Source organism: Scyliorhinus canicula, chromosome 7 (assembly GCF_902713615.1).
Source record: "Scyliorhinus canicula chromosome 7, sScyCan1.1, whole genome shotgun sequence".
Taxonomy (NCBI): Eukaryota; Metazoa; Chordata; class Chondrichthyes; order Carcharhiniformes; family Scyliorhinidae; genus Scyliorhinus; species Scyliorhinus canicula.
The window spans coordinates 25,025,873-25,038,671 of record NC_052152.1 but is presented as its reverse complement, the minus strand read 5'-3'; the positions used below and the strand labels follow the sequence as shown (position 1 = coordinate 25,038,671).

General features: G+C 52.7%; 1 protein-coding gene across 9 annotated transcripts in view; it reads left to right on the top strand.

Annotated features, from left to right (window-relative positions):
- Positions 1-5,614: 5,614 nt before the first annotated feature.
- dop1b (DOP1 leucine zipper like protein B) overlaps positions 5,615-12,799 on the top strand; it is a 160,059-nt gene continuing 152,874 nt past the window's right edge. For 3 of the 9 annotated variants that reach the window (XM_038801580.1, XM_038801581.1, XM_038801572.1), the window contains exon 1: positions 5,615-5,881. The gene's annotated coding sequence lies outside the window, so the exon portion shown is untranslated. The other 6 variants (XM_038801573.1, XM_038801577.1, XM_038801576.1 and 3 more) reach the window with 6 other exon arrangements.

Here is a 12,799-nt window from a genome sequence, read left to right as displayed (position 1 = left end):
TTTGGATCACATTCTATTGAGGTCCGGGGGTACTGTGTCGCAGTTCTTGCGATAGGTGGCGTAGGGTACGTTAACTTTAAACTCTATGTCCTTCCCTATCTCTGCGCTCCCCTTTTATTAGGTCTAGACGTCCAATGCCATCTCCGAAGCCTGACCCTAACGTTCGGTGGACCCCTGCCCCCCTCTCACCGTCTGTAACCTCGCGACCCTTAAGGTCGCCAAACCCCCGCTCTTCGTTAACCTCACCCCGGACTGTAAGCCTGTCACCACCAGGAGCAGATGATACAGTGCTCGGGACAAGGCCTTTATCAGGTCAAAGGTCCAGCGACTCCTGCGGGAAGGGATCATTGTAGCCATCTAAGATGGACACTGGGCTACAAAATGGAGAACTGCTAAGACTGCAGGGAAAAACAGTCATAGTGAGGACAAACAGCTTGCAGAAGACTGTTTTGCATTCTGCACGTACATAAACCAGTTTCTAGCCAGGTGCAGAGTTTCAGCCAAACGTGCAAATGGGAAACAGATCTGCATAGTAATGAGGTGATCCAGATCCAGACACCGGACAATAGAAACATTTAAGTATCGATGGATACTTTTCCATAGACGCCCAAACAGAATGGCGCCAAAGCAACCACCACAAAGAGCCGTAGGGACCGCCCCACCCATCGAGGAACGACCCTAAGATTGGGGAGTTTGAAAGATATCGATTGGGAAAGACCAATCGATACCTAGCAGGTGAAAGAACCCGCCCCAAGGGGCACGGACTTCTAGGACCTATAAGAGTAGGTCCCGCACATGGTTCGGTCTGTTGTTTTGCTCCGGCCCAGACCTGTTACATCGCATCCTGACTCCAGTTTCATCACCGGCCGTTGAGCCTCAGCCATCGAACTGTAAGTGCCAACACAACGATCGCGACGTGATCCAGACCTTGACAACTTTGCGAATCAGAAAGTTACAGACCAAGAACGGGACGAAGGCCTTGGTCCCTGACCTTGCCTGTTCCTGTCTAGATAAGTATTTAATTGTTTAGTATTAGAAGTAAGTTAGTCTCTTTAGCGTATGCATGTGTATTTATTATATTTGTTATAATAAACACCAATCGTTTGGACTTACTAATCGGTGTATGGATTTATTACTTTGAACCTGACCTTGATATACTTGTGACGGTGTCTCAATACGGCACCTGGCGACTCCGAGCATAATTACACATACAGAGCCATAGTAGTGTTAAGCACACGGCCTTTAAACGGAGGCGTGTTAATCACACTCCAGTAAAACGAGCAACATCATAGAGGCCAGTACCAACCCCTGGACAGCCCAAGTGGTGGTCGTCAAGACTGGGGAGAAACTCCGGATGGTCGTCGACTACAGTCAGATGATCAACCGATACACGCAGCTCAATGCGTACCCCCTTGCCTGCATATCTGACATGGTCAACCAGACTGCGCAATACCGAGTCTTCTCCATGGTAGATTTGAATTCCGGGTACCACCAGCTCCCTATCCGCCTGGAGGACCGCCAATGCACTGCCTTCGAGGCAGATGGGCGCCTTTACCACTTCCTCAGGGTCCCCTTCGGCGTCATCAATTGGGTCTCGGTCTTCCAACGGGAGATGGACCGAATGATTGACCAGTACGGGCTGCGGGGCACGTTCCCGTCTGCGGCCATGACCAGCAGGACCATGATGCTAACCTCCAGTGTTTCCTTCGCACCGCGAAGCTCCTTAATCTTATGTATAATAAGGACAAGTGCTTTTTCCGCACGACCCGCCTAGCCATCCTCGGCTACGTTGTGGAAAACGGAGTCCGAGGACCCGATCCCGACTCCATGCAACTTCCCCTTCCCCACTGCCCCAAGGCCCTGAAGAGATGCCTGGGGTTCTTCTCGTACTATGCCCAGTGGGTCCCCAACTATGCGGACAAGGCCCGCCCACTCATCAAATCCACCCTTTTTCCTCTGTCGGCTGAGGCCCGCCTAGCCTTCAACCGCATCAAGGCAGACTTGCCAAGGCCCCGATGCACGCTGTGGACGAGTCCATCCCGTTCCAGATGGAGAGCGATGTGTCTGATTTTGCCCTGGCCGCTACCCTCAATCAGGTAGGCAGGCCCGTGGCTTTCTTCTCCCGTACCCTCCAGGGCTCCGAAATGCGACAGTCCTCCGTCAAGAAAAAAGCCCAAGCCATTGTGGAAGCTGTGCGACATTGGAGGCATTACCTGGCCGGCAGGCGTTCATTCTCCTCACTGACCAACGGTCCGTTGCCTTCATGTTCAATAATACATAGCGGGGCAAGATCAAGAACGACAAAATTCTGAAATGGAGGATCGAACTCGCCACTGACAATTACGACATCTTGTATCGTCCTGGGACGCTCAATGAGCTCCCAGATGCCCTGTCCTGCGGTACATGTGCCACTGCACAAGTAGACCGACTTCGGGCTCTCCACAATGACCTCTGTCACCCGGGGGTCACCCGTTTTTTTCATTTTGTCAAGGCCCGCAACCTGCCGTACTCCATCGAGGAGGTCAGGACCATGACCAGGGACTGCCAGGTCTGCGCGGAGTGCAAACCGCACTTCTATCGGCCAGACACAGCGCACCTGGTGAAGGCTTCCCGCCCCTTTGAGCGCCTTAGCATCGACTTCAAAGGGCCCCTCCCCTCCACCTAACGTGTACTTCCTCAACATCGTTGATGAGTACTCACATTTTCCCTTCGCCATCCCATGATCCCATGCCCTGACATGACCTCGGCCACTGTCATCAAGACCCTGCACAGCCTCTTCTCCTTGTTCGGTTTCCCCACCTACATCCACAGTGATCAGGGCTCCTCGTTGATGAGTGATGAGCTGCGTCAGTTCCTGCTCAGCAAGGGCATCGTTTCAAGCAGGACGACCAGCTACAACCCCCGGGGAAATGGAAAGGTGGAGAGGGAGAACGCGGCGGTCTGAAAGGCCATCCTCCTGGCCCTGCGCTCCACTCTATCCTTCACTTATGTGTACTGCCACCTATGAGATTCCTCACGGACGTATGTTTGTCTTCCCTAAGAAGTCCACCTCAGGGGTCTCACTCCCGTCCTGGCTGACAGCCACAAGGCCTGTCCTCCTCCAGAAGCATGTGAGGAACCAGAAAACCGATCCCCTGGTCGAGCGGGTTATGCTTCTCCACGCTAACCCACAATATGCCTACATGGCACATCAGAACAGGCGGCAGGACACAGTCTCGGGACCTGGCACCCGCTGGTTCCCCACCCGACCCTCCACCGTCTACCTCCATTACCATCGCTCCCGCGCCTGCACCGTCTCCCTCTCTGTCGACGCTTCCGGAAGAAGAGGACGACACACTCCCGGAGCTCTCGACACCAGTGCCCACACCGCAGCCGAGATCACAGCGGATGGTTAAAGCTCCTGATAGACTAAATCTATAAGTTCGCTTCACCCCCGCTGGACTTTTTTTTTTAAACAGGGGGTGAATGTGGTGAACCACTGTTATTGTAGTTCCACTGTTACTTACAGCGCTGTATATATTCTCTGTTACTGTTTGTTCCATTATTACTCACTGTGTTATATATTGCTGTTCTTCCGTGGCTCTGCCCCACTGCGTGTTGTATATAGTTGACTGATCTGTAGCTCTGTCTCCAGTCTGGGTTCAGCAGCAGACAGGCTACATCTTAGAGTATGCATCAGTCAGAAAACAGAACTCGGGGTAGATAAGCAGTAAAGTGAAAAATTAACGCCAAGAAACCCCCTGAAGATGCTGAAATACCGAAACTCAAAATAGAAAATGCTGCAGATTAGCAGCCAGTCAAGCAGTCACAGAATAACCAGGTACGGGAGGAGGCCATTGAGCCCATTCGGTCTGTGACATCTCTTTTGTGAGCTGGTCCCAATAGTCCCACTGCCCTGTCCTTTCTCCAAACTCATGCAATTCTTCAATTGTAAATGGAGGGGTTGTGGGGGGAAATGTTCACACCTCAGACATGACGGGGGCGGGATGTTCACTCCTCAGACATGACCGGGGGGGGGGGATATTCACTCCTCAGACATGACCGGAGGGGGGGGGGGGGGGGGGGAATGTTCACTCCTCAGACATGACTGGGGGTGGGGGATATTCACTCCTCAGACATGACCGGGGGGGATGTTCACTCCTCAGACATGGCGGGGGGGGGGGGGGGGGGGGGGATATTCACTCCTCAGACATGACCGGGGGGGATGTTCACTCCTCAGACATGGCGGGGGGTGTTCACTCCTCAGACATGGCGGGGGGGGGGGGGGGGGATGTTCACTCCTCAGACATGGCGGGGGGTGTTCACTCCTCAGACATGGCGGGGGGGGGGATGTTCACTCCTCAGACATGGCGGGGGGTGTTCACTCCTCAGACATGGCGGGGGGGGGGATGTTCACTCCTCAGACATGGCGGGGGGGTGTTCACTCCTCAGACATGGCGGGGGGGGATGTTCACTCCTCAGACATGGCGGGGAGGGGGGGGGGGGTGTTCACTCCTCAGACATGGTGGGGTGGGGGATGTTCACCCTCAGACATGGCGGGGGGGGGTTCACTCCTCAGACATGGCGGGGGCAGGGGGTGTTCACTCCTCAGACATGACGGGGGGGGGGGAATGTTAACTCCTCAGACATGGCGGGGGGGATGTTCACTCCTCAGACATGGCGGGGGGGGGGGAATGTTCACTCCTCAGACATGGCGGGGGGGGGGATGTTCACTCCTCAGACATGGTGGGGGTGGGGAATGTTCACTCCTCAGACATGGCGGGGGGGATGTTCACCCCTCAGACTTGGGGGGGGGGGGGTTCACTCCTCAGACATGGCGGGGGGGGGATGTTCACTCCTCAGACATGGTGGGGGTGGGGAATGTTCACTCCTCAGACATGGCGGGGCGGATGTTCACCCCTCAGACTTGGGGGGGGGTTCACTCCTCAGACATGGCAGGGGGGGGGGATGTTCACCCCTCAGACATAGGGGGGGATGTTCACTCCTCAGACATAGGGGGGGGGGTGTTCACCCCTCAGACATGGGGGGTGTTCACCCCTCAGACATGGGGGGGGGGGGGGTTCACTCCTCAGACATGGCGGGGGGGGGGGGGGGGGGGATGTTCACTCCTCAGACATGACCAATGATCCAGAAGTGTAAGATTTGTGAGGAGGAACGAGAGGGCGCGCGGAGCAGGGGGCGGGGCGCTCGGATGTGGGAAGGCCGGGGCGCGCGCGGATGTGGGCGGGGCGCGCGCGGATGTGGGCGGGGCGCTCGGATGTGGGAAGGCCGGGGCGTGCGCGGATGTGGGCGGGGCGCGCGCGGATGTGGGCGGGGCGCGCACGACAGGGGCGGGGCAGGGCAGTGGCGCGCGCGGCAGGGGCGGGGCGCGCACGGCAGGGACAGGGCAGGGGCGCGCACGGCAGGGGCAGGGGGCGGGGCGCGCGCGGCAGGGGGCGGGGCGGCGCGCGGATGTGGGCGGGGGGCGCGCACGGCAGGGGCGGGGCGCGCCGCGCACGGCAGGGGCGGGGCGCGCACGGCAGGGGCGGGGCGCGCACGGCAGGGGCGGGGCGCGCACGGCAGGGGCGGGGCGCGCACGGCAGGGGCGGGGCGCGCACGGCAGGGGCGGGGCCAGGGGGTGCTCCCCAGGTGAGGGAAGGGAAGGGTTTGGCGAACAGCTGGGAGCCGCCCTGCCGGTGGTGCGGGTTGTGAAGCAGCTGACGGGCATTGGGGCGCCTCCCCCGGACCAGCCCTGCTTTGGGAATACTGCGAGGTTCCAGGCGGGAATTTCAGTGCTTTCGGTCGGAGCAGCAGATGCAGTGGGACTGAACTCCAGCCGGTGGCCGCAGGCCTGAGTGTCCTCCCGGAGCAAGGCCGGACTGACAGGGTCTCTCTCTCCCCGGTGAGTGTCCCGGAGCAAGGCCGGACTGACAGGGTCTCTCTCTCCCCGGTGAGTGTCCCGGAGCAAGGCCGGACTGACAGGGTCTCTCTCCCCAGTGAGTGTCCCGGGGCAAGGCCGGACTGACAGGGTCTCTCTCCCCGGAGCAAGGCCGGACTGACAGGGTCTCTCTCCCCGGAGCAAGGCCGGACTGACAGGGTCTCTCTCTCCCCGGTGAGTGTCCCGGAGCAACGCCGGACTGACAGGGTCTCTCTCTCCCCGGTGAGTGTCCTCCCGGAGCAAGGCCGGACTGACAGGGTGTCTCTTCCCGGAGCAAGGCCGGACTGACAGGGTGTCTCTCCCCGGAGCAAGGCCGGACTGACAGGGTGTCTCTTCCCGGAGCAAGGCCGGACTGACAGGGTGTCTCTCCCCGGTGAGTGTCCTCCCGGAGCAAGGCCGGACTGACAGGGTCTCTCTCTCCCCGGTGAGTGTCCCGGAGCAAGGCCGGACTGACAGGGTGTCTCTTCCCGGAGCAAGGCCGGACTGACAGGGTCTCTCTCCCCGGTGAGTGTCCTCCCGGAGCAAGGCCGGACTGACAGGGTCTCTCTCCCCGGTGAGTGTCCTCCCGGAGCAAGGCCGGACTGACAGGGTCTCTCTCCCCGGAGCAAGGCCGGACTGACAGGGTCTCTCTCCCCAGTGAGTGTCCTCCCGGAGCAAGGCCGGACTGACAGGGTCTCTCTCCCCGGTGAGTATCCTCCCGGAGCAAGGCCGGACTGACAGGGTCTCTCTCCCCAGTGAGTGTCCCGGAGCAAGGCCGGACTGACAGGGTCTCTCTCCCCGGTGAGTGTCCTCCCGGAGCAAGGCCGGACTGACAGGGTCTCTCTCCCCGGTGAGTGTCCTCCCGGAGCAAGGCCGGACTGACAGGGTCTCTCTCTCCCCGGTGAGTGTCCCGGAGCAAGGCCGGACTGACAGGGTCTCTCTCCCCGGTGAGTGTCCCGGAGCAAGGCCGGACTGACAGGGTCTCTCTCCCCGGTGAGTGTCCCGGAGCAAGGCCGGACTGACAGGGTCTCTCTCCCCAGTGAGTGTCCCGGAGCAAGGCCGGACTGACAGGGTCTCTCTCCCCGCCCTTGCTGCTGTGTTTGGTGTTTGGCAGGCTGGTGAGTCCAGTGTGTGTGTGTTTTCCTTACTGCGCGTCCCCCCGTCCCTTTCCGTGTGTCCATCGGGCTCTGGACGTGACGAACAGTGTTTTTTTCCCACTTTAGCTGACCCTCTGTTAAAAGGAAATGTTGTAATAACGCCTGGATTCTCTCCCCCCCCCCCCCCCCCCCCCCCACACACACACACAGTAACACAGTCTCACATAGTCTCTCTCTCACGCACAGTCACTCTCACACAGTCACAGTCTCTCTCTCACACGCATGCACAGTTACACAGACAGTCTCTCTCTCACATGCACACTCAAGACAGTCTCTCTCACGCACACACAGTTGGCCCCATTTTCTTCCAGATTTAGAAACATCTTTTGTTCCCAAATATTTGTCTGAAGTGAATTTCAGTTCTGTTGTTTCCCTTGGGGGAGGGGGCAGTAGCAAATCATGTTGAAATATGCTGGATGCTATCTCTCGAGTGACCACTTCTCTTTACAGTACGTACATATTGGGCAAAAAGAATAATCAACAGAGAGCATTGACAAATGGTACATCGACAAAGTGATTGGTTATAGTGCGGAACAAGGGGCCAAACAAAGCAAATACATGAGCACGAGCAGCATAGGGCGTTGTGAATAGTGTTCTTACAGGGAACAGATCAGTCCGAGGGGGAGTCGTTGAGGAGTCTTGTAGCTGTGGGGAAGAAGCTGTTCCTATGTCTGGATGTGTGGGTCTTCAGACTCTGTACCTGATTGCTGCCCAACATTATCCAGGCAACTTTAATTGGAAATGTAGTTTCCTCTCTCTGCTTGGAAACTTTGTGTACGTCTTGAACAATTTAGCTGAAACGAAATTTCAGTTAAGATCTATTTCACTTGATTTTAGTTGGTTTGCATCATTTTTCTTTGGTAACAGTTTATGGCTGTATTACAATAATTTTTGTTTCGAACTTTTGTACACATTTTCAATATTCGCAGGATCACAGAATTGTTACAGGGCCAATCGACCCTTCCTGCACACACCGGGTCTCCGAATGAATCATTCACTTGGTGCCAATCTCCTGCCGTCTCTCCATAACCCTACATACTCTTCCTATTCCGATAATAGTCGAATTTCTTTCTGAATGCTTCAACTGAGCCTGCCTCCACACACTCAGGAAGTGCATTCCAGGCTCTAAATGCTCTGTGTGAAGAGGATTTTTTTCTGTATCACTTTTGCTTCTTGTTAATCACTTCAAATCTGTGCCCTCTTGTTCTTGATCCTTTAATGAGTGGTATCGGTCTCTTCCTGTCTACTCTGTCCAGATTCCTCATGATTTTGAGTACCTCTATCTCCTAATAGCCTCCTTTTATCTAAAGAGAACCGTCCCAACTCCTAATGTAATTTAAATGGTCCTTTTTATGATTTGAAATATGTGACTTATAAAGAGGTCAGCATTACTTGCATTTGTAGGTACAAAATCTCATCCTTGTTTTCAAATATTTGCATCACCTTGATCAAGAAGGGAATCGAGGGTTACGGGGAAAGGGCGGGCAAATGGACGTGAGGAATGGGTCAGATCAGCCATAATCCTACTGAATGGCAGAGCAGGCTCGAGGGGCTGAATTTTTGCCCCTCGAGAATTCCTGATTTTAATTCCTGCACCAATGGTTGCTGTGGGCAAACCCCAAGCTCTGAAGTTCCCTCCCTATGCTGTTCTGGCTCTCTTGTCATCCCCTCCGACCCTATTTAAAACCTACCTCTTTGACCAAGCTTTTGATAATCTCCCCTAACATCTCCTAATGTCACCTGGTGTCAAACTTGGTTGAATAATGCTCCTGTAAAATACTTTAAAGGTCCTATATAAATACAATTTGTTGTTTGTCTTGGCAGTTGACTTTGAATTTGTAATACAAATGCAGTCTTAATGTTGTTGAAAGAGGTTGTGGCTTAACGCAGTTGAGCATGACCAGTGTAATTCCCAAGAGCGCAGGAGTTAAGTAACACCCTGATTCATGAAACGTCTTCCTGCAGTCAGCTTTACATTGCTTCACTCTGGTGTCAGGCCCAATGCTGACTGCGGTTGTTGTGCATAAACTCCAGTCTAACATCGCTAAAATTCAAACCTGCATGAAATTAGTGCTACTGTTGCAGAGAAAATGAATCTTTAAACAATCGACACACCACCAGTCACACCCAGTATTACAATAGTAAACAGTACTGAATGAGTGTCATGGGCATACGTTTGGTGATCAGCCCTGTTTTATTTATACCCAGTTAAAAAATATTAATTGCACATTCTACCTTGTTTCATGGAGACCTTTAGCTTGTATTTCTGGTGTTTTATTGAGTTTTGATTGCAATGTGAATTGTGTTCCTTTCACGATAATATCTGAAGTATAATTGGTGGTGAAATGTTTTATACCAATCAGTTTCATCATCTCTCGCTCCCATCATCCCGGTCTGTCCTCAGTGGATTTGCCCCAGTGGATTAAGTGCAAATCCTCATTTTGCTTTCACTTCCTTCAATGGCTTCCTCACGTAGGATTTTCACCATCTTCCCTGGCCTCGTGTCCCAGCAAATTGTCTTCGCTACTGGACTGGAGGGCATGTCTTTTGAAGAAAGGTTGAGGGAGCTAAGGCTTTTCTCATTGGAACGAAGAAGGCAGAAAGGTGACTTGATAGAGGTGTACAAGGTGATGAGAGGCATGGATAGAGTGGATAGCCAGAGACCTTTCCCCAGTGTGGAAATGGCTGTCACGAGGGGACATAATTTTAAGGTGATTGGAGGAAGGTACAGGGGAGATGTCAGAGGTAGGTTCTTTACACAGAGAGGTGGGTGTGTGGAATGCACTGCCAGCAGAGGTGGTGGAGTTGGAGTCATGAGGGACATTTAAGCGACTCTGAGACAGGCACATGGACAGCAGTAAATTGAAGGGGTGTAGGTTAGGTTGATCTTCGATTACATAGATTTTACATAGTATTTACAGTGCAGAAGGAGGCCATTCGACCCATCGAGTCTGCACCAGCTCCTGGAAAGAGCACCCTACCCAGGATTAACACCTGTACCCTATCCCCATAATCCAGTAACCCCACCCAACACTAAGGGCAACTTTGGACACTAAGGGCAATTTATCATGGCCAATCCACCTAACCGGCACATCTTTGGACTGTGGGAGGAAACCGGAACACCCGGAGGAAACCCACGCACACACGGGGAGGAAGTGCAGACTCCGCACAGACAGTGACCCAAGCCGGAATCGAACCTGGGACCCGGAGCTGTGAAGCGATTGTGCTATCCACAATGCTACCATGCTGCCCCCTTAGGGGAAATGGTCGGCACAACATTGTGGGCTGAAGGGCCTGTACTGTGCTGTACTGTTCTATGTTCTAAGTACTTGCTCTGCTCCTCCATTAGCGCCTGCAATTTCAGCCGCTGTCCCCTGTTTTGAATCTCTTCCACCTTTTCCCACTTGGAATGCTCCCATCAGGGCAGCGCGGTAGCATTGTGGATAGTACAATTGCTTCACAGCTCCAGGGTCCCAGGTTCGATTCCGGCTTGGGTCACTGTCTGTGCGGAGTCTGCACATCCTCCCCATGTGTGTGTGGGTTTCCTCCGGGTGCTCCGGTTTCCTCCCACAGTCCAAAGATGTGCAGGTTAGGCGGATTGGCCATGATAAATTGCCCTTATTGTCCAAAATTGCCCTTAGTGTTGGGTGGCGTTACTGGGTTATGGGGATAGGGTGGAGGTGTTGACCTTGGGTAGGGTGCTCTTTCCAAGAGGCGGTGCAGATTCGATGGGCCGAATGGCCTCCTGCACTGTAAATTCTATGATAATCAGCCATGTTTTTGATCTTGCCTTGCCATAATCCCTTTTATCTCCTCTGACTTGGTTTTGGGCATCTTCCTGAGACACGAGGAGCGCTGTAAGAGTTAGTACAGTAGTAGCTCGTGTACTGAACAGATTCATTTTGTGTTAGTTTCGCATGTCTCAAATATGCATGATGACTGGAAAAGAAAGATTGCATAATGCTTTGAACTGAATGTCACATTTTGAAGAAGTACATTTTCAAGTTATATTTTTTTGAAAAGCTATCTGATGTAATAAGGATTTCCTTTGTATATAACTGCTGAGGTAAATAAACCTCCATTTCAGAAACAGTGTCGATATGCCAAGCACGCCTCCAATAGAGCTTTTAAACTTTGTTACTGACATAAACAGAGCCTTGGTTATTATTTTATAATCCGAAGCACTGCATTTAATTTGACTGATTTTATTGGCAGGTGCGTTTAGTTCCATGTTTTGTTCAATTGCTTTTGACATGGCTTTCCTAAATTTTCGGATGTTTTGCAATTAATGCCGATTCGATAAACGGTTAACAATTTCAAGCTTGGAAGCAACAGTGTACAGCAATTAAATCCAGATACATTAATTTTATTTTAGCCCTCTGTATCCTCCCCTCTTTGTAGATTTTCTGTCTGCTAGCCTATTTTTGTGTTCTGTTATTTGTGTTTAGTTATTACTTGCTAAGAAATTAGATTGTGAACTAATTATAAGTAAAATGTTGCACTGGAGCACTTTCAACATGCCAATGTTTCCCCCCCCCGGTAATTGGGATGTTTCCTGCACTGAGTAAACAAATTCAGTGAAGTTCTGCTCAAAATGTAAATACATGAGTATTAAATAAATGAGAGTAAGCTAAATTACCTCCTATTTTTTAAATCTGTTCAGTAATGTCATTAGAAAGGTGATCTCAATTTTAGACTTCAGTTTAAGAACTGACGCACCGACATGCAGTGAAAGCAGTGTGTACCATCTCTGAGATGCACTGCAGGAGGCTCACCCGGGGTCCTTACACAACACCTTCCAAACTATCGACCGTTATCATCCAGAAAGATGGGGGCAGCAGACTCATGGGAACACCACCAGCTGGAGGTTCCCCTCTAAGCCACCAACTATCCTGACTTGGAAACGTATCGCCATTCCTTCACTGTCGCTGGGTCAAAATCCTGAAACTTCCTCCCGAAATAGCACTGTGGGTGTACTTACACCACATGAACTGCAGCAGTTCAAGAAGATGGCTCACCACCACCTTCTCGAGGGTGATTAGGATTGTGCAATAAATGCTGGCTGAGTCAGCGAATCCCACATCCCTGAGTAAATAATAAAAACACTCAATGCAATTGTACATTTAATAAACGGATTGTCTGAAAGTCAAGACCAGTAACATTTATAATTAAGGGTAAATCCTAGCGGATATCCTATGCATTCTTCCTCAGCTGTGTGATGATGCAACAACCTGGACGATTCTGGTGCACAGAGTATACATGACTAGGGCAAGCATGAGTGGGTTCTTTCTGGGGATGGGGGATAGATGCGAACATTGTTCAAGAGCGCCGGCGGACCACTCGCATACGTTTTGGTCATAGCCTCCTTCTGCACTGTAGAGATTCTATTTGGCCCATTGATTTTGCACCAATCCTCTGAAAGAAAGAGGCCCACTCTCCTGCCCTATCCCCGTAACCCTACCTAACCTGTACATTCCTGGACAACAAGGGGCAGTTCAGCATGGCCAATCCATCTAACCACTGCACGGTAGCACAATGGTTAGCATGGTGCTTCACAACTCCAGGGTCCCAGGTTCGATTCCCGGCTTGGTTCACCGTTTGTCTGCACGTTCTCCCGGTGTCTGCGTGGGTTTCCTCCGGATGCTCCGGTTTCCTCCCACGGTCCAAAGATGTGCGCATTAGGTGGATTGGCCATGATAAATTTCCCTTCGTGTCCGAAAAAGTGGGGTTACGGGGATAGGGTGGA